The sequence below is a fragment of the Neopsephotus bourkii genome, unplaced genomic scaffold (genome assembly GCF_033783945.1).
Source record: "Neopsephotus bourkii isolate Nb327-2 ecotype Australia unplaced genomic scaffold, CSIRO-AGI_Nbou_v1 NB_1388, whole genome shotgun sequence".
Lineage (NCBI taxonomy): Eukaryota > Metazoa > Chordata > Aves > Psittaciformes > Psittacidae > Neopsephotus > Neopsephotus bourkii.
Window position 1 is genome coordinate 5,252,198 of NW_026901866.1, and position 23,101 is coordinate 5,275,298.

The window sequence follows — 23,101 nt, forward strand, 5'->3', positions numbered from 1 at the left end:
TTATCCTAGATTACATAAAATGCAAGAACTTGAAAGTTTCTACCTGCAGTGAGGATTTCCTAGCAGAGTTTTACAGGAAATACCTTTAAACCTGATGCCCTACCCTAGAGAGTTCTCCCTTCCTGAGTTCTCTGAGAGTTTCCATTGCACACATATAGAATCATAGAATCATAGAATAGTTAGGGTTGGAAAGGACCTTAAGGTTATCAAGTTCCAAACCCCTGCCGTGGGCAGGGACACCTCACACTAAACCATACCACCCAAGGCTCTTGTCTAACCCGGCCTTGAATACTGCCAGGGATAGAGCATTCACAACCTCCCTGGGCAACCCATTCCCGTGCCTCACCACCTTAACAGTAAAGGATTTCTTCCTTATATCTGAGAAGAGCAGATTAGATTGTACTTAGACAAAATTTTATAGAATTGGAATCACTGTTATTGGGTGAAGATTGCAAGAGTACTTGAAAATATTAATTACGGTAACAGCTGAAAGTTCACTGTCCCTTGAAAAAAATGCACAGCTCCTCTTCAAGCAATTTCTTATTCTGGCCTTGTTAGAAATCCTCAGTGCTGAGGGGTTAAATACTGTTTTCCACTGCAGACATGTGAATTCCAGTGAAAGAAAGAGAGATTCACTTGGGCAGCCAAAAGCATAACTTGTCTCTCTGTCTCAAATGGAGTGCTTTAAACTACACTGCAATAATCACAGATGCTCTGCTCTTGGCAGAATGGGAAAAGCTTGATACAGATTCACAAAATAGCTCCATTAGGTAAACATGCCATCAGTCTTTATTACCTCTATTATCTTAAAGCAAATTTTACCTAACACAATCTGGAATTAAACTTACAAAAATTCTGAGGAGGAAGCTATGAATTAATGCAAAATGACTAAGTACTGAGGCCCAGAAAGCTTAATCCTAATCAACACCAAAGAAACAAATAGGAGTCAAAGATGTAGACAGCACCGTGGTAATTTGTCCGTGTGTTGACTAGGGTATCAAAAATAAGGGTTTATCACATCAGCATCAGCTAGTGAGTTTAAATGCCTGTATGCATAGCTTATAGTTGACATTTGTTCAAAGTAACTTTTTATAAGGAACAGTTGAATACTTCAGTTTTGTCCTCCTAATTCCATTTAATTTCACACGTTAGGTCCAACTTCTTCATACTTTTTTGACTTCCTTATAAAGACAAACTGCATGGGTTTGTTTTCTGTTTGGGTTTGTTTGGTTTTTTGTTTGGTTTTTTTTTTTTTTAATCCACCTAATTTTACAGAAAGACCAATTATTTCACTCCAATATTCATTCCAATTCTTTCACTCTGGTGGTTACTCCAATTCTTTCACTCCAATGGTCGATCACAAGATAAATTTCCATATGGCCTAACGGAATTTTCTTGGATTCACTGAAAGCTTCTATAACAGCAGGATGATCTAAAGGAGCATGCTGAGATACTTTAAATTCTCTCTTCCCTTTACAGCCCAAATGAAATGGCAACATGTTGGAAGCATTAGTCCTCTGTCACAGGAAACTTTCATGAAGAGAGAGAGATATAGTTTGAGCTGAGAGTATCAGAATACCTTCTACTGTTCTACATTAACTACTGTTTCCACTTACACTCTGTGTGCTATGCTAACCAAGCCACAACTTGGTTTTGTCACTGTATTTCCACTCATGAAAAATGAGGTGGAGCAAATTTTAAAGTGGTGGTATTAACAGGTAAAATTCCATAAATGTAAATGGTGCAGATGATTTACTCTAGGAAAGGATGGGAGGACCCAAGGAACAGGTTACAGTACTTGCTTTACAGAGTCCAGCAGCTGGCTGAAGTTTTTCTAACCTAAAGAAAAAGCCTTCCGATGAATTCAAACAGGTGGGAAGTGAAGAACATACCTGTGGGATCTATCACACACTGTATATTTTGAGCACTGTACAATTACTGCACCTAGTCATACCAAAGTTCATATGCAAGGTTCTTGAGTCTGTATGTGATAGAGTACCATTACGTTCAAGGGAAAACAGCTCCAATGCTATCTAGATTGCTCAGAGTCTTACTAGAGATAATGTGCAAAATAATGCCTGAGCCTAAGGACATGATTTTACACATTCCTAGTGTGTTACCTAAGTCCATTACTAAGAATGCATTCTGGCAATCTTCCTTTGAGGATGAACAAATATTACAGGGAACATGCTACATGCCAGACAAACTGCCTTAGCTTCAAGTCCTGCCAGATGAATATGTTGCCTTTTATGGATTTGAAATGCATTTTAAATCCACAGCAGCATATTGCAATAGGATCATGATGGGCCTATGATCCTATTAACAAAGCCAAAAAGACCTTGGGAAAAAGGTTCTACGTTTATTTATTTATTTTCAGCACTTGCTTGCATATGCTGTTTTAGCTCACTTCTTAGGGTGAAGGTTTTTGCTGATTGAAAATGAATGTAGAAGTCTATTAATGAAAGATAATTTTTTTCAAAAGGTTGATACAAGTCTGGGAAGCTAGCAAGAAACACAGTTTTAATGCAGCATGGTAATATTAGCCAGATGGCCACAACAAGGAAGTTGGATCTGTGTCTGGATGTGAATAATAGCTGTATTTAAACCCAGAGCTCTTACAAAGAAAGGATGTACCTCTGTTCAAAGATGGTTCCAATCTACTTGAAGACTTTGCTCACAACAGTGATTTTGGCTTGATCTCAGCCCCACACATATATTTACATTTAACACACCAGTGAGTCACAATAGGACTTCTTAAATCACATCACCATAGTCCTCATCATTTTCTACTGACAAACCACCCAACTACCACAAAATGACTGTTTCTATTGAGGAATAGCATGCTAATTATTTAACTGCAGTAGTTATTTAACTACTCTTTTGTTAGCACATTCCTCCATTTCACCACTTTAACTCTCTCACGGTCAAATTCTATACTCCTTCATTAAGAAAAAGCTTTTATTAACAACAATATATTTTTGTGGGCAGATATTACATATTCTATCACATATTCTGTCTGTGTAAGCAATGGTGATAGCTGTCCTCTGCCTTTCATTTGCTTTAAATGCAAAACATTTCTGAAATCCTCTCTTCAGGTTGGTACTACCTTAATCTTCAATATATTTCATAGAATCACAGAATCATAGAATCAACTAGCTTGGAAAAGATCATCAAGTCCAAGACCACCACCAGACCATATCACTGAAAGCCTCACCTACACGTTTTTTGAACACTTCCAGGGATGGTGATTCCTCCACTTCCCTGGGCAGCCTGATCGAATACCTGATCACCCGTTTGGTGTGGAAATTTTTACTTATATCCAATCTAAACCTTCGCTGGCACAGCTTGAGGCCATTACCTCTTGTCCTATTGCTTGCTACTTGGGAGAAGAGACTGACCCCCACCTCACTACAACCTCCTTTCAAGTAGTTGTAGAATGCTGTAAGAACCCCCCAAGCCTTCTCTTTTCCAGACTAAACATTCTCAGTTCCCTCAGTCTTTTCCCATCACTTGACTGCAAACAACCCCTTTTTCATGGAACATAAACATCACAGACTACATTGTTTTGTCCTTGAATTACATTACAGACATTTATGTGAAACAAATCAAAATTTGTGAAACTAGTGATTAAGTAATAGCTGCAAGGAGATGGCAGTGTTTTCAGGTGCAGTGAATATAGTAATAGGAAATGTGATTCAGAATAATTTGAAATGCCTTTCAGAAGCTGCAGATAGTTTGCACACCCTCTTTACTACATCAGAACCATCATATATATATACATATATGTTTATATTAAAAAAATCAGGTTTACTCATATATACATGTTTATGGTATATTTATTGTAGAAAACACAAAACTTTATATACTATGAAGTTTCACCCTGTTCCAGTTGACCTGTTTGTTTCTGAAAGTGTATATTTTTCATGAAGTTACCCAGAAATGGTCAGGTTGAAGTCTACTTTGAGGCTGGATAATTCACTGGTTTCTTTTAAGTTCTCATCAACCATCTGTAACCAGAATAAAGCACACTTACTGCAGTGACTAAACAGTATTGAATTTCACTGTGCCACTGCACAGAATTATAATACCTTCAAGGTACCTCAGCAAATCTCCTGTTACCATACTTTGCTGTAATAATTAGATAAACTTGTGAATAAGAAAAACATTACTAAATTTATATTATCATGAAAACTGATCAGACAAATAGATTTAAGGACCACCTTTTTAGGTATTTACCAATAAAATCCAGAATAAGAAGAAATAACAGAATTCTCTGCTTCAATTTGTTATAATCTAGATATGCACTTTTGTAAAGCTTATCTAGCATGAAGGTTTTTGCACCTTCCCATTTGGGAAGGGAAAGAACTTGCAGGGGAAAATGCAGAGGCCAAATTATAAAATTACTTTTATCATCACAAGCATCTGACAGAGAACAAAAGGGAGGCATATAACATTTTTCAAAAAAACATTAAAGCAATACGTTCTATGCATTGTGAAATGCCTTGGGGAGGCATAGTGGCATAGATAGGGCATAATATGGAAAACAAAATTATGAATATTATCAGTTCTCTTGATTGACATTTTAAGGGGATGACTGATTGGGGTCAGGAAACATTTTCCTCTCTTCTTCCCTTTATAGAGTTTCAGAATTTATTCAAAGCTATTTGAGTTATCTTGAATCCTTGAATATTTAAGTTAATGCTAAATTGAACAAATTGAAGCAACTTTTTTCTCCTAGAAGAATAAATATGAAGGTTTTAATTATTATTTACTCCACATATTTTAATATTATTTTATTTTGTGTTATTATGTAATGCATAGTAAAATAATACTGCACAATATTATTAATATTTTAAAAAAATATTATTTCTACCCATAGAAAAAAAAACAGGAAGTTAAACTGGAAATAATGCCTAAATATCAGAACCTCAAAGAGAATGTAGTAATACTTCAGTAGTTTCAAATGAAACTAGCTTCATTCACCAAACCTTATGTGATTTTCATAGCTCCACCAATTTACAGACTGCTTACATTTTTTTTACCCAAAGCTGAGTTCTTACTACACTTTAAATAGAGAAGTGATGATGTATCTGTTTTTTTCCATCTCCGAGTACTGTGATATTAACCATATGTCCACTCTTCTGTAGTTAAAGGCAGACCTTCAACTGATGACAAAATGAAAAATGAAAGTGAAACATGATATAATTCACAGATGAAAGAGATGCTGTTGATATTCTGATTATTGTGTTACAGCATCAGCTATATACTGGTAAATTTCAATATTCCATGTATTTTTATTTTTTTTTAACCAGCACATGTATATAAAGCATGTGAATACCCATGCCCTGAGTTTGGACACAGATCATCTCAAACTGTTGGCTAGCAAATGTGTTTTGAGAACAGAAATTCTCTGTGGTGAAGCATGCAGTTTTCCAAATGGAGCTAGCTACTCATCCAGTATTAATCTGTAAATCTACGTCTTTACACAGACGACCTGTGGTCTCATAGATAAATTAATGGCTTTTTCACCATTTAAAATATTCTACAAAGACACAGCCTTAAAATAAGCTGCTAAGTAAAACAAAAAAACCTGTTTATTTATAATGCCTTTGAAATGCAGCATGAAAGACCGATGTGTTAATGGTTTGGATCTATTCTACAGAATATACTGTTTTTCTAGTCATGAATCAGTGATACAATTAGCAGCAGATCTTACAAAAATCAGTAGCTTCAGACAGAATTTTTACTTATTCTGCTGCAATTATGGATTAAAGAAATTATTCATTATCATTTCATGCACCAACTCTTGAAACAAACAACTTCTGTTAAGTATAAAAAAACTTCCTAAAGTTTTGAAGGAGATCTTGAGTTTTAGTAAGGATGTTAGACACACTGTAGTTCCATGGCATCTCTCAGTCAAAAAGCTACAACCTTTAACTTTTTCCCTGTCCAATTATAACAAGGAACCAGAGCTGTCATTGTCTGTGAAGTAATTTCTGACAAACAACTGAAGTACTGCTGTGTTCTTTGGCTGTGGCAATAATTATTTTTAGGAGTAAGGGGAGGAAGAGAAGGTGTTGCAGTTATTTTACCTGGATACAAGACAGGTTCAGTTTGAACAGTGAAGCAGCAGTTGCATATGGATAATCCATTGTGAAGGCCTAAAAATAATAAAGTCACATTAACCAGACAGATGTAATTAACGTACTTTGGTATCAAGAGCAGAAAACTATGGACAATCATATTCTTTGTAGAATGAAGTGGTAGTTCAAAGTATGTGTGCATTCGTGGGTACACAGCTGAAGCAAACTACTTTCCTTTTTTTTTAAGTTCTTCCCAGACTGGCCTAGATTTAAGTAATTTGAAAAAATGTGTGTTTTGTTAAGCAAGAAGTATAGATTGTTCAGAGATATTTACACCACAGTACTGTGACACCTGATGTTGAATTTCTCTCCTTCTGGGATGATATGAAACAGGAGGAAGAACAGAGATGTTTTGTTTTTTTTTTTTCCAAGGATCTTTTTTCTGCACTTACTGATATCATCTTCTGTGCTTCAGGGGAGAACATTTATTTCCCCATATCAGCCCAGCTGCAGAAATTCCTTGACTATGAACTGAAGCCTGCTGTACTTCTGCCTTTTCAAGAAAGTTTTTGCAGGAAGAAGCAACAGGTTTTCTAAGGATATATTTTTTTACTCTTTTTTCAGATAAAGAAATTAAAACTGTTATCAGCTTTTGAAATAAATGAAGAACAGATATCCAAGAAGTCCCCCTGAACGCAAATAATAACTATTTTTCCTCACTGTACATCATCTGATTATCTCAAAAGCAAATCATCCATAGGAACATTATCCAACTGAATCAAACGAAGTTGGAGGAGTGGGTGAAGAAACTCCTTTGGAATTCCAACACACCTGACTGTGTATGAAAGCGTGTTACATTCATGCATTTGCAGTTTAAGGGGGGGGAAATAATCAGTTGCTTCTAGGAGGAGTGGAATTTAATAAGAATTCCTATTTTCCTTTGGGATAAAATCTTCCATTCCCTTCCTGTACTTACTTGCATCATGTGAGGTAGTTGTGGTTTTCATTTTACATTCAAGTCTACAGCATGATGAATAGCTATTGTCAGCTTTACTTCACCCTGACCACTGGCTGCAGCAGTGGGGGTAAGCTAGGGTCAAGGAGACGACCTCAAATAATCTACAATTTTCCTACCCCAATGCCCCCCTTTCCTTAAGCCTTCCTTTCTTTCTCTTTTTTCTTCTTTCTGTTTTAGTGCCCCATCTAGATTGTTGCTTTCTGACGCTGGAAGAATTCTAACTAGAAATGACAAATCACTTTATATGTCATACCTTATTGTTTGTTGCTCTTTCTAGCATCTTCTTTTAAAATTACCCTACTCAGAAGTATATGTTTCTAATTTGTATTACGGAAAAATCCTGCTTATTCTATTCATTCAGGTATTTCCCTTCGGTTCAGTGGATTATTCACAGCATATTGGAATTCAGCACTTCAAACATCTACTCCATATGATTTACTACACAGTGTTATTACTATATCAAAATACTTGTAAACCCTGCCTATCAATAGTATTTTATTGAAGTTGATTTTGTCCAAAAGATTTTGACCAAGAAAGTTACACCTCTTCTCAGAGTAAAAGTATGTATGAATTTACTGCACAGAGCTAGAGGCAATTTTCAATGAGAAACCAGGAACAAAAAGCAGGCCTTGTAAATAATAAACGGCATGGGAATGGTACAACATTAAAATCAGAACTTCTGGATGTGGAAGAGATTTCTGTAATTTGTATAATTCATAGAATCACAGAATGGTTTGGGTTGGGAGATTTAAAAACCATCTAGTCCAAACCCCTGCCATGGGAAGGAACACCTTCCACTGGCTCAAAGCCCCATCCAGCCTGGCCTTGGACACTTCCAGGGAAAAGGCATCTGCAGCTTCTCTGGAAAACCTGTTCCAGTGTCTTATCAATGTGAAGAATTTCTTCCCTGTATCTAATCTTAGTCTTTCTCCCTTCAGTTTATAACTGTTGCCCTTGTCCTATCACTACATGCCCTTGTAAAACGTCCCTCTCCAGCTTTCTTCTGGGCCCTTTTTAGGTACTGGAAAGCTGCAACAAGGTCTCCTCAGTCTTCTCCAGGCTGAACAATCCCAACTCTCAGCATTTCCACATGGGAGAGGCGTTCCTTGCCTCTGACTATTTTTGTGGGCCTCCTCTAGACCTGCCTCAATGGGTCCATGTCTTTCTTGTACTGGGGACTCCAGATCTGAATGCAGAACTCCAGGTGAAGTCTCACAAGAGTGGAGTAGAGGGAGAGAATCACCTCCCTCAGCCTGCTGGTCACACTCCTTTTGTTGCATCCCAGGATATGGTTGGCTTTATGGGCTCCAAGCGCAAACTGCCAGCTCAAATCTAATTTTTTACCCACCAGTATTCCCAGGTCCTCTTCTTCAGGGCTGCTCTCTACCCATTCAGTCTCTGCTCATACTGGTGACTGTCCCAGAACAGGTTCAGGAATTTGCACTTGAACTTGTTGAACTTGAGATTCACACTGGCCCACCACATCTCAAGCCTGTTGGGAGGTGCATCCTTTCTCTGTAGCATAGCAGTTAGATGAGCAGTGTTGCCTTGTGGCATACAAAAGTTCTTCAAGATACAGACCCACAGAACTTGTTAGAGACAGACCTAAAGGAGACCTACTTTAAAGAGCACGTTAGGCACTGTCAGGGCCAGGATTTAAGGATAAAACATATTAAACAATAACTTTCATATACACTGACAAAAAAATGCAGGTTTATAGAAATATGTAGCTGTGCCTATGTACTAACCAGTAAATATCCCTAACAGGCTCGAACAGCCTATGTAATAATTACCGATACTTGGAACAGAAGTAAAAGGATTACTGAGGAGTAAAAGAAAGATAATTGGCTAAACGTATCCCTGAGGCCTGCACAATAAGCACTACTATTTTACTGGATAAGTAAAATACCAGACCTTGCTCATTTGAGCTACCTGATGAACTAGATGCAGTTCTAGCTAGTTTAGGGAGATAATAGGGAGCTGATAATCACTGCCTATAAAATTAATGGTCTTGATGCAGATTCTCTCCCGCAGCCAATTGCTACAGAGAGGGAAAGTGTTGAGCAGCTAGTCACACTTTCTGATTGTAAGGAACTGATTTGTTGCAGCTTTGGCCAGGCAAAAGCAAAAAACAGGCAAGGAGCCGCTTTAATTTATGCCACTGTCAGAGTCCCTCACGGTCTCTCTACCACTGGAGTTCCTCTCTGCCACAACCTTTCATGCTCTGACTAGGGATTTCCCATGCAAAAATATATATACGTGCAATGCACAGATGGTTTGCATATGTGCAGTAGGCTTAACATATCTGATTTACTGTGTATGCACAGACCATCTGTGCAGCACATGTGCAGCAGGTCTGATGTGTACTGGACACATTGGACTTACTGTGCATGTGCTACACAGTTAATCTGCACACACACAGTAGCCACAGCTCTAACCGAGTTGCCAGACATCCAGATGGCCAGAGTCCTTAAATCCCTTCCAGAGAAAAACTGAGGATGGAATAAGAATGGTTTGGTTTATTTTTTGTTTTTGTTTGGTTTGGGTTTGGTTTTTTTTTTCTGGTGTATATCATAGCTTATCCTTTATTATCAAATGCAGGAGCATATAAAAATGGATACACCACCTTATCAGGCCTTAGTCTAACAAAGAAATTCCCATACACAAAAAAAAAGCAATTCTCTTCTGGTCATGTATGTCCAAAAACTGGCTATAGAAACCAAAATAGAACAGTGATAAAAATTCTTCTCTGTAAACTTTTACAGAACAAGCAAATAGGCAAGTGAACTACACAGGCTTCTCTTAGCAAGGATTGGCAGCCTCTTCAGATTTTCTGACTATAAACAGCCTTTCAATCTGGAAATTTTTAAATTATTCAGGTTAATGCTCAGACAACTCAGCAACCCAGATTGATAGCATGTCACAATCTCAAGAGGAGAGTTAGTCATCTCAGGCCAATACTTGCCATTGGCTAACTGAGATTCGATGTCTTACAGCACACATGCTGCTTTGTTTCACATCATTCAGACTGTGAGTTAAACACTGTCCTTAACGTTTATGGTACATTTCCCTCCAGTAACTCTTCTGTAAAACTAAGATGCAAATTTAAACATGAATGTAGCTGATCAGACCCACTAGCATTTTCAAAAAAGGTGAATGCAAATTCCAGGCACACTGTCAGTAACAATGTGTGGAGAATTTATCTAAACACTACTTAAATGATATTCTTTTGCACTGGTACAGGGTTATATGGGAAAGAAGGAGGAAAAAATGGGTGAAGATTCAGGTGAAAGCTGGAAAGAACACAAAAAGTGGTTAAGCCTCATCAACTAGTGTTGGGATTTCCGATGTAATCCAACAAAAACCAAGATTTTCCGCTGCATTGTTGATCTGTTAACTCTTGCCAAACTTCTCAGAAGCTGTCTACCTTACCAACTAGAGGAGATCAAGCTAACATACTGACACAATTTTTATTGCTATATACAATTTTACAAGCATACTGAAGATTGGAAGTGCAATGAAAACTGCAGCTTATATTGCATTTGAGTATTTGACCAGTGGGAGAAAATGTTATCTACACATGCCTTTGAAGTCAAAGTACCCTTCACTGTACAAACCAGCATGTCTTAAAAGGCTCTTGCATCTTCTAAACTAATTTGCTACTCCATTTTTTACCTCACCCACACAATCTCCATTCAAATCACAATTTATGTATTTCAGAATATATTTCCTAATTAGCACTATATCAAAGAAACTTCTTGTAATAAACAAGCTCTGCTAATAAGAAAAACCTATATTGTAGCTAGAAGCTGAAGTGTCAGACTTATTTTATCCTACCGTAAAGAAAGGAAAATCTGTAGGTGGAAAAAAAAATGCTAGACTTTTTTAGTTGCTTTCATTACTGTGTTTAATCACTTACAAACACTTAAAATATAGATTCCTCCAAATTCTCAGCCAAAAATAGAAGGTAGTGAATGAAATCTGGAGGTTTATTCACATAATCTGTGAACAGCAACAGGCAATGACTTGCAACACAGGATAATTTGCTAGGACTGAAACTGGCAGTGGGCGTAACATACTTGGCACATTTTTAATATCCTTAGCATATTTTATTTCAAACTTGTTAAAAGGATATGCTGTAATTGATCTGCTTTTAGTGACAGTATTGAAGAATATTGCCAGAAGTTGTAGCATGTATCAACACAAAGGGACGGCAGAATTAAAAGATGCCTATTAAAATTGATTAAACCCTTCAGTAGTAATTACAATATATGATATATTATTCCCAAATAACTTGATACCTATGCATTTTCACCGCATCCTATAACATCTTTGTCTGTTGCATCTTAGTAAACAACACTGTTGGCTAAATTAAAGCAAAAATTAATGCAATAGATTGTACCTATATTTTCCATAGATACTTTAGGTGATGTGGAGGATCCCTGCTGTACCCAGAGCTCCTACCAGAATACTCACTGGTTCAGTCAAATCTCAAATTGTGTGCCACACTAAACACTGTTTTCATAAATAAAAGAAAAAAGTTATGCCAGCAGTAGGTTTGATCTAGTTTCAGCTTTTGGATTTAAAAAAGAGGGAGGCTTAAATACTTAAATATTTGAAGGATTTCATATTTGTGCATTCATAGAAGGCATTGAAAATCAAAAGTCAACTCCCTTCTCTTGAACTGCTCTCCTAGGAATACCAAAATGACTGGAATAGTTAGGTTTTAAAGTGCACTCTCTTTTTTCCATACTTCATGTATAACAGTGAATATTCACTAATGCAAAGAACTCAGCAAGACTGGAACTCAGATGAGCAACATAACCACCTGGCAAAATAATAATCCAGTTACTTGCTCACAGTCTTCAAACTTGTTTAAATATTTTATAGATTCCCAGTGACAGAACAGTCATCTAAAAATACTGGCTAGCTCACATGTATAAAAGATGACATTCAGTTCCCATTCTAAATCAGTTAAGAAAGGAATTTGCACCTGAATGTCTCTTCTCTAAGGTCATCTTAACAATTAATGAAAATGTTTAGATAAATTTGTCTCACTTTTTCCTTTCTCAGGTACTCCACTTTGCACCTTTAGCAGCAGTGCTATGATGCCCAGGAATAATATTCAAAAGTTTAATTACATGGAAGTGGCAAGGAGAAATAAACAACATGAATCTGCTCTTTTGCTGAAGCTTTTTTTATGAAACATCATGGTCAGGTTTTAATTCAACTATAAGGTGTGCCTAGGTGTGTGAGTGGATAGATCAGGCTGTAATCTTACTTATTCCTTTCTCTTGCAGCCACCCAGCCAGATTCCAGTCACCTGCCTTTGTGAGACAGTATCTCCATCTCACTCCCAAAAAAACTCAGTGAGAAACCGGATTCTAGGTGCAAGAAAACTCTAGTTAGAGCATGCTGGTGTCAACTGAATCAAAACCAACAGATCTGCACAGCGAAAAGTCTTTTTTTCTAAGTTTTACATCTTTATGTGCTCATGGATCTTCATGAGCATGACACAGAAATGAACATACCAGCACAAAAAAAAAAAATGGAGAGTGGGAACTGATTTTAAGGAACATCCTCACAGTTATGTTTTATTTCAGTAGCAGAACTCACACAATCATTCATTTGCAAACACTTGATATGTAGCTGAACAAATGTTTATTAACAGCTTTGTTGAGAAAAAACGCTTTCATATGAGGCAGGTAGGTCACCTCACGAATATGCTTCTCTTCTGACAAGCTGTTGAGATTACTCACAATTTTTCCCCATCTTTTTTTTTTTTCTTTTTTCCCCCCAAACAGAAGCAAATTTAAACAGGAAATCAAATAATGGCATCTATTTATCAAAAGAAAACTTTTTTCTGGGTGCAGGGGGGAGGGGGTTGGATTGTTTTGGCATTTGGTTTTGGTTTGGTTTTTTTGTTGAGTTTTTTTTCCACAAAAATATGTGCTGTCAGTGGTCCCTAACTGCCCATAGAATTTCACTGTCTAAGAGAGGCTTTTCTGTTCTGTTGAAGCAGAAATCACTGTGCCAAATATTTCCTTCATCATATACAGTAATCTTCTTAGCAGAAGCAATACCATTTTGCACGAGTAAGAGAAAATGTCTTTATCTAGTTTCATTACTACTCAGCTTCCAGCATGGGTGATGGGCAGAACTCGCATTTGTAATTTGGGTAATAGTTTCATTTGGTTATTTATTTGGTATTAGTGAACTTTCAGTGCCTATTTGCTTCCTATAAACTGGCAGTGTAGCAGACAAATGAACAAGCAAAAGCAAAATCTTAATGAAAAGTCAATTTACAGTAGCACCTCAACTGATGACAGATTCAATTTTTTATATGCTATTGCAAACTATAGTGCTCCTTTCACTGCTCATCCACTGCATAAGCACTCAAGGGAGAGTATAAGAACTAACATAGAACAGAGTAATAGATTTGGTATTCAAGGCTTTGAAAAATTATTCCTGTTTGGCAGTCAGCAAGAAGAGAGATAATGGGAAAATGAGAGGGAGGCTAACAGATTTCAAGCTTCTGTTTTGAAGAGGAATGTTAAGCATTTTCACTGACATTGATCCAACTAATGTATGTGGTTTCAAATGTGTAAATGCACTTAGAGATTCTGAGGCTGTTTCTATAAGCCCTTCAAAATTAAAGAACTCCTGCTGAAGTCTGGGGCTTCGTACATAGAAAGCTTGCAGGACCAAACACTATGACAGATGCATTTTGACATTGGAATTAAAAATAAAACAGAGACATAAAACCCAAATCACCAATTACAATTTTTTCCTAGACCATGTAATGATAACTCTATGTTCATAGGGAAATTGGTTTTATTTACAGCTCTGGTGATTCAATAAATCCCACACAATAATTAAATCCAAAATAAAAACTTAAAAAAATGAACCTGAGATCCCCAAAACATCAAAATCTCTGAAATTACATCAGTGGTTTATATTGGGGTTACTATTTTGTATGGCTCTGATCCATCAAGGGAGATCATAGGGTATGTGGAATAGCTATGAAAACCACTATAGGATGGAGAATTTTTTTTTTACCAGTGCTTTCTTTCTCCCTGTACAGGTGTGTAGCCTAGAGTAAGGAATAATTTTGGCCCCTTGCTCTCCTCCTTCAATGGACTGAATGCAGTTGCTCAATAGGGAAAGTAAGGCATGCCAGGTGTAACTTGGCTCCAGTTTCCCCCAGAGCAAGGGGATAATGCAAAAGCAGATCAGGAGTCTCATTGTGCAGCATCTTCTTCAGGGCTTCTAGTTGATACAAAAGCAACCATTACATCAATTTTACATCCGTTATTACTTTAACTTAATTCTTCAGCAACCTTAGTGGAAAAAAAAATTCTTTTATTGTCATATAAGATGGTAGAGGATCAGGTGTTTGATAGGTAATTATTATTTTTTATAACCACAGATTTATTGATGAACATTTCAAATCAAATACCTAAAGTAGAAAAATAATAACACCTTATAAATTAAAGAATATTACCTAAATAAGAAATGAATTTGCAAGAAAAGTATTATCTCCTATTTTTGGAATTTTTATAGTATTCCTATCTTGGCTGATATTTCAGGAAACTGTCTATAGGTTGCATTCCTGAGCCTATCAGCCTCACAAATCAGAGTTAATAAAAGTCAATCAGTGATTGTTTAACTTGCCTGCTACTGCCTGAAGCAGAATTACAAAACCTAAATGTGTGTTCAAAACTCCACAAGGAGTTTCTGTCATCTAAGAACTCTAAGTGTATGACCTCATGGAAGCTCTAAAAAATAAATATCCCACAACAGCTTGAAGAAACTTGCAGTTACTATGCGTTCATGTCAACAAAATAAGCAATCACAAATGAAGAATAGCAATGTTTTTACTTTCTGCCCTTAGAACAATTCAGATAGAAATGAGAACTAATTTGTCAAAAGACCACAAATATGAAGGAATTGACAGGGAGAAACTAACAAATGCAATTAATTAGAAAACAGTAGGTTGACTGCCAAGTGAGAAGGTTTATAGGAAATATAGGGTTAAATTGTCATGTGCATTAATGAGGTTTGCTGCAGTTGCAATTAGCTGTTCAATACCAAGCTTCCTCACATCTGCTGAATATCCTGACTGATTTACAATGAATTGCTACATAGTTCTGACTTTGAACTTTCATTAGTGTTCATTCTCCTACATACTCAGCTATGGAATATTTTGCTTCATGAAGATGACTTCCAAATGTGTTAAAGTCATTCACTAATGCAAACTGTTTTTCTTTCATGAAATCACATCCAACTTTTACAGAGGATGGAGAGAGCATTTTAAAATGTTAAATGTGAGGGGAAACACTGTAAGAAATTGGTATAGCTACCAATCTGCAATCAACGTTAATTTTGAAGTGAATTTGTAGTGCTGTTCTTATAATGAATTAGTAATATAGCTTCATAATCTGTTGCTATAATCCATAACTTTGACCTAAGAGTTAGCGAAAATGTTTACCCATACAATGGGAATTGGAGTTAGGAAAGATACTGATTTATTTTTAGTTCAGTCAGGAATTTCATTTTAACTGTTTTAGCAATAGTATTTTAATATACATTTTCTTCCAAAAATACTAGCCCTTCTATTCACGAATATATGTTCTAGAATGTTAAAGCCATAGAAATCTGGAAGAAGTTCTGTATCTTGGTTCTACAATCAGTAACTTACTACACATAGTTTAACTCAATGTTTAATAAAACTACATGCTTTCCATTTACAGTAACTTTACCACCACAAGTGCGTGAGATCAGGCAAGAGTACAACCATTCTCCTTAATATTTTTTACTGTCTACTTACAAATTTCAAGAAGCTTTTGCAAAATGAGAAAATTCTGTGTCTAACACTGGTTATGTGGCACCACTGCAATATAGAGTGGGAAACATGGTAGTGGACTTGGCCAACCAGGTATAGCCTTGGACACACCAGACCAGTGATGCTATAAGTAGGCTAATAATTAGGCACATTTTACAACAAAAATTCAAACTCTTAAGCCACATCACATGATGCTTCTGTTTTTCGAAGCACATGATGTATCATGGACTTTAGTTCAACTTTCAGAAGAGGGATGGATTCATAGGAAACATAGGTTGGAAACAACCATCTGGTCCAAACTTTCTAGGCAAACCCTGACCTAGACTAGACATCTAGGCATGCAGTCCAGCCAAATCTTAGTAAAGTTCAGTGGCATGGATCTGATCTTAAATTACAGAAGATAAATACTGAGAAAGTCTGTGTTGATTTTAATTAGCATAAATTGTGCCATTTAATCTGCGAAAAAAAATGACAGTTTAATCTTCACAACATAATTCTTAAATACCCAGAATGATGTGAAATTCTGAAAAAATAAGAACCTAATTTAGATTTTAGTTTCTTATAATCAGTTTCTCATTGACAGGCATAGTGAGTTCCATATTTGATGTGGACTTATTTGTTCATATATATATTTTAATTTCGGAATGCATAGTTCAATGCAAAAGTAGATTAGATTATGAACCAAAATTAATGCACTGTATTATTCAGATTTATTTGGCTTAGAACATTTGGCTTGTTGTGAGCGTAGGATTTTTCTAAAAACTTCCTTACAGTAAGCATCTCAGTAAGTAAAGCTCATAAAGGCTATCAAGAAATTGCCATACGCTTAGAAGAAAACATTTTCATTGGGTCTGGCACAAACCTAACTCCTCTGAAGGCTTCAGAGTCAATTGTTCTACCTATTCTCTTTCCCCTTGGTAATTCCTCCGGAATTCTGACAGAGGATCACCCAAATAGGTGCTGATGGCTCATTTTCCCCTGAAGCTTTCAAAGGAAACTGTTGAAATGAAGAGTGGAAAAAACCCAAACTTCTCAGGCTACATGCAACCTTCTTGTTTTACATAGTTACCAGACTTCTACCATTAGGAAATATGGTACACTTATTTTAAAGCATCCTTTGCACTGCAGTTGTGTGAAACAATGATCTGTTGAATTTAATTCACAGATCAAAGAGGGAGGAAATTAACCAACACAGTAAATTGATTATTTCATGGGTGACATAACCAAGGCAATGATTTATCTTAATAAAGAGCAACATCCCTCTAGTCCTTAACTGAATTCCAGCCAATGCAATAATACTCAGTTGTTAATGACTTTGATGTTGATGTGGAAAAGTGAATGACTGTATAATCACTGAAATGGGACCTCATCACAGTTGGAAATGTTTAAGCCAAATCATTTTGGACTGTGAAAAGAGCCCTGAGTGGTATAGATTGGCTGGGTCCCAGATTTTCAGCCTTAACTAAACACGGCCTGAAAACTTTATCATACTGCTATGCCTCAGGCTGGTCTGTAATTCTGACAGCCCCAGAGAATTGCAGTTTAGTGTATATGTCTGTGGACTCACTGTGGAAAAAAAAATTCAGGGCTTACAGAACCAGTAATAAATACCTGTCTATCAACATCCACCTAAAAGAGTAATTAGTTAAATCCGTCTTTAGGAAAGGGAACAGAAGAAAGGAAAGAGAAGTCAAATAGGAAAAATTGTACTGAAAGCTTATTTTTATATCCCACATTACTAAATATGGCTTAAGAGCTGAAACATAGCATTAGTCATTCATGGCAGCCTCCACCTCCCCCTTTACCCTTCCCTACTAACTCTTACAATAACAAACCAGGCTAAAATTAGAGCTGTTTTATCATATGTTAATTAGATTATCATTGTTTCAGCACTGATTGAAAAGTTCACATCAAAAGGAAGGATCCCCTGTACATCAAATACAGCTTCCTTGATGTTGATGTTCAGCTCTCAGATCAGAGAAGCAAGCCAGGTAGTTTTCTTCCTGCTCGGGTTTCCTTCAAGACCGCTCAATTCCCAGTGAAGGATTCCTAGTATTAGCATTGCTCTGTCCCCTTCTTGTAACTTTTTTTTTCAGAAAGAAAGGAAGGATATTTAGCATCCTCCCAACCTTACTTCGCCCCCTGCACGCTATGAGAAATCAAGAGGAGATGAGGTAGGAAGGAGGTAATGGCAAATGACAAAATTTGAAGCTCTAGCTTTTCTAACCTCAGCAGAGAGGCAGATGCAGGTATGGTTTATGGTTGGAGGAATTCCAAGCACTCAGCCTGTTTGAATACCACACAGCCCCCAAGCTCCAGAAACATGATATTCTGGTACTGATCATTAAAAAAAAAAAAAAAAAGAAAAAGAAGAAGGAATAAGAAAGAAAAAAGCTTAGTAGCTAAGTATTGTTAAACTGCTCATCCAGGCCTGCAGCTAGGGGTGACTCAGAGTGCAGAGCTGGAAAAATGCCCATGTGGCAAGATTAGAAACTCATTTGTGTAGTTTATGTGGCCTTGCCAGAAGCCTCCGCTTTTTCCAAACCTCCTTCAGTTTATTAACTTTAAAAGCACTCCTTTCCTGTTGGGGATCTGGCATGGCTGCAGCTAGGCAGCTCTTTCTCCTTTTGCATTAACAACACTTAAAGGCTTTCTTTCCTGTTCAAAATCGACTTGTGTGAGATCATCTGTGGAATTTTCGAATGTGCTCACTCTTTCTTTTCATTTTGTTCTTTGTCCCAGGGTTCAATTTAAATCCAAGTGCTTTTAAACTAACTGTATTCAGCAAGCCAGCACTTTCAGGAATATATGTTATGAAAGCAGGAAAAGAAAAGGCCTTCTTGTCATCAAAACCGTAATAATTATGTGTCAAATGTAATTACTGCTCTGTGGGTAATACATCTAATACTCAGTGACAGAGTAAGCAGCCTGCAGAAGTAGAAAGTAACTGGTGGCCAGATCAAATTTGATACAAAATTAACCATCATGCCTAAACTTTCTGTCTGCTAAAGTTCTACCGAAAAAAAAAAAAAAAAAAAAGCAAAGGCAGGAAAAAAAGATTTTTTTTTCCTTATTTAAAATGGTTAATGTTCATAAGCTTCTCAGTTCTCTCCACCTCCATATAATGAATCACGACTCTTAAAATAAGAAACACTGTACTAGAAAAGGGTGCATTATGAGGATCAAACTATGGTGAAGAAGCTCATCTATCAGGAAGGAGTTAAGTGTGGGATTTCTCTACCATTAACCCATTGTGTTTGGTAATTATCACCTTCAGATGTACATTTAAGTCACTTGATAAGGAACAAGGTGTCCACATTTTCCTACCTTCTTTAAAATACATAAATTAAGGAGCAGCTGGTGAAGCCGATGTGCCTGTGAATTTGAGGACTACTGAAATGTGAAGTCATATTCTAAAGGAGGAAAAAAGTGCTATGTCAGGAACTACTGTTCTAAATATGACAGCATGTGTCAGAAACTTGTCTGGTTTAAAAACACATGGCTTTTCCTCCCTAACACTTTTCTAAGTAGACTTAACAAAGTCAAAAATATACAGAAAACCCCACTTTAAAAAAACCTACTGATTTTCTAATTTGAGTTCTGATCCTGAAAATATGTGTTTAAGAGTTATACCAGGAGTAAAATCAATTAACCTAATTGTTATCTAAAGGCGTGTTTGTAGAATTGACATATTTTACCATAGCTAGCATTATGTATGTGTGTCGTGGTTTAACCCCAGCCAGACAGCTTGTTCACCCACTCCCCCCGCTTCTTGCCCTCCCCCTGCTCCTGAAGGGATGCAGAGGAGAATCAGAAAGAATGTAACTCCCACGGGTTGAGATAAGAACACTTTAGTAACTAAGGTATAACACAAATCACTACTGCTACCACTGCATCAGCTACCAAGAAGGAGAAAAATGACTGCTACTGCTGAACCCAGGACATTATCCACCCCTTATTCCATACCATTCACGTCATGCTCAGATCCCACATTTTCAATGTACCATCACTCTTATCTAAGTGCACTCTTATCAGTGCATGGACCAGTCCCTATAAAGCTGCTGAGTCCATCTGGTCCATGATGTCAGGCTCCATCTCTTGTAAGAGTCTTTTGAGGCAGGAGAGGCTGTGTGCAGTGTTCACACTCGTGAATAACGTGGGCAATAGTGTCCACTGCTAAGTCCACCCCTCAGTCATGAGTCCCTCTCTATGTTGCATCTCTGCTCTGATGGCCTGAAATGCCATGGGCCCATCAGGTTTAAAATAATTCACCATCCCCTTCAGCAGTTTCTGCAGCTTGTAGCTGGGGACTCTACAGCTGTCTTCCATCTCCGATGCTTCCAAAGCACTGGAGGGGCTCAGGGGACTAGATACTTGCCCATACTGTCCCACATGCCCTGCCACTCATGGCTGTCCAGCCTTGGGGAAAATCTCCTGGTCCTCCCATATCGTTGTCTAACCCCAGGGAAGACCCAAACCCGACTCTGCTTAACTTTTGAGATCAGACAAAATGGTGGCGGGTAAAACACACTCCGTATGTGTGCCAACATGGGGTGAACAGCATCACAATCAGCAGGAAGGTCCCAAGGGTACCCAAAGGCCATTCAAAACCTTCAGAATACTCAAGCGATGCTGGCGTACTTGTCACTGGGGCTGGTGCAGCTGCTGTGCTTGCCGGCTCTCCCACCACCAGCTTCTCTTTTCCTGAGTCCAGCTCTTCCTCCTCTGCCTTGCTGGGAAATGCTGCGGGGTCTCCTGCATCCTCCTGGGGCTCGGCGAGCGGCTTCCGGGGAATGCTCTCGGCCACCGCGGGGCTGAGCTCGGCCACAGGGCTGGGCTCGGCCGCGGGGCTCGGCTCCTCCGCGGGACTCAGCTCCTCCACCACCTTGTCCCGCTGCTTGGCAGCCTCCTCCCTCTGCTCCTCGACCACCCCGACCTCCTCCACTGGCAGCTGTTCCCTTGCGGCCTTGGGCCCCGATCCCGCCACCGCTTGGTCCCCAGGGCCGCTCTCCCAGGCCGCTTCAGCCACCACTGGCTCCCAGGGCCTCTCCCCCTTGGCTCCCCGCGGCCTCATGCAGATGGAGGAGAGGGCGAGGACCAGGATGGTGAGGAGCAGCCGGCCGGCCAGGTACCAGTCCACAGCCACGTCCGTCCTGTCCTGCTGCTGGAGCCCGCCTGTATTACAAGTCATTGCCATAAAGTACAGTGAGACAGGAACCTTAGCCCAAGCTCCGCACTTGATAAACACTAACACAGCAAATACCGGCTCTAACTAATGTACTACATTCTGAAACTGTGAGATCAAGAGGAACAACTCTGAGAGCCAATAAATCAGCATTGTGACAAGTGAGTATTAATCCGGTCAGATCTGTTGTTATCTCAACCGCTCATGACCCACGTTGGGCGCCAAAAAGAACTGTCGTGGTTTAACCCCAGCCAGAGAGCTTGTTCACCCCCCCCCCCCCCCCCCTCCTTCTTGCTCTCCCCCTGCTCCTGGAGGGACAGAGAGGAGAATCAGAAAGAATGAAACTCCCACGGGTTGACATAAGAACACTTTAGTAACTAAGGTATAACACAAATCACTACTGCTACCACCAATAATAATAATGATAAAGGAAATAACAAGGGAAGAGAATACAAGACCTCATCAGCAGGTGACCGATAATTCGCTCCCCCAACCCAACCAAGCACTGACCGGTACATCCTCCAACCCCCAGTCCTCCCCTTCCAGGTAACTCCCAGTTACCTCCTGGGCATGACGTGCTGTGGTATGGAATACCTCTTTGGTCAGTTTGGGCCAGGTGTCCTGTCTCTGCTTCCTCCCGGCTTCCCCTCCTCCCTGGCAGAGCATGAGGCTCACAAAGTCCTTGGCCAAACCGAAACCTCATTTTTATCAGCTCTGTTCCCAGGCCAAAAGTCAATACACAGCACTGCAGCAGCTACCAAGAAGGAGAAAAATGACTGCTACTGCTAAACCCAGGACAATGTGGTTCTCTTTAATTATTTGTGTAGGACTGCATAAAGTTAATAATAATAAAATTACACTACGTAAGTGTAGATTCTAGTTCTCAGTTGCACATGGCACTGCATGATAATCAGGGAAAAAATAATTTTATTTCAGTTTTTTTAACATGCTTTAATTTTATTTCCATTCTCTTTGTCTTTATGTTTCAGCAAGATTCTAAAAAAAAAAAAACTAGAAGAAATTTTTAATGAAATATTCATAAAATCAGAACATCTTTTTAAATTTTAAAAGATTTTAAAAACTTTTTTCATTGAAATTAATTTTTTCTATATAAAATTTCTTTGAAGTTTTTGAAACTTGAACTATTCCTCATGCAAGTATAATGGTTTATTTATACAGAGAAAATTTGTGCTTACAATTTATTGCATTGGAAGCCTGATTTTGAAGATCACGATAATCTAATTAAGCAACAATTTCAGTCACAAAATTAAAATTTATCATTTTTAATATTTTTAAATATCCAGTGTTTAAAAGAAATGCTCCCAAATAAGCTATTGACCAAGACATATCTGGTGATTTTTCTGAGATGAAAAATTTGGGGAAAAAAAACCAACAACCCAACAACTAGAAATTGCTGACAATTCACCATCTTTTAAAGGTTTAGTTTGACACATTTATTCTTTTTTCTCTAGGCCTATTCTCATTTTTCCACGTACCAAAACCAAAGCCCACAGGGGTGTTCTTTTCATTTTGTATGCTTTTGAGTGTTCTAGTAAAAGCTATCTGTTAAGCCTAAAGTTTTGCTGTAATATTAGGGGGTAGAAAATGAAGGCTACTCACAAACTAGGTGTTGTTACTGAATACCTCTGATAGATAGATATAATTCTGGTTTGCAATAAAACTTTGGAACACATTTCATTGACCACCAGACTTAGTTCATATGTGTAGGCATGCACATAGTTTAATTTCTGGAAAGTGTGCACTGGAAGAACTCCACATGAGTGTTATCAATAAGAAACTGATTATACCATAACAAAAGAGCAGTGGTGATTGACAGGTTATTTCCTCAAAAGCAAAATTCATGCTAATGGATGAAATATTTTGGATCTGCCTCGTACACACATCTTGGGTCTTCATAAGGGTGCTTCATTTAAATTGAAGCTGTTTTCCCAGTTCCACTAGCTGTACGA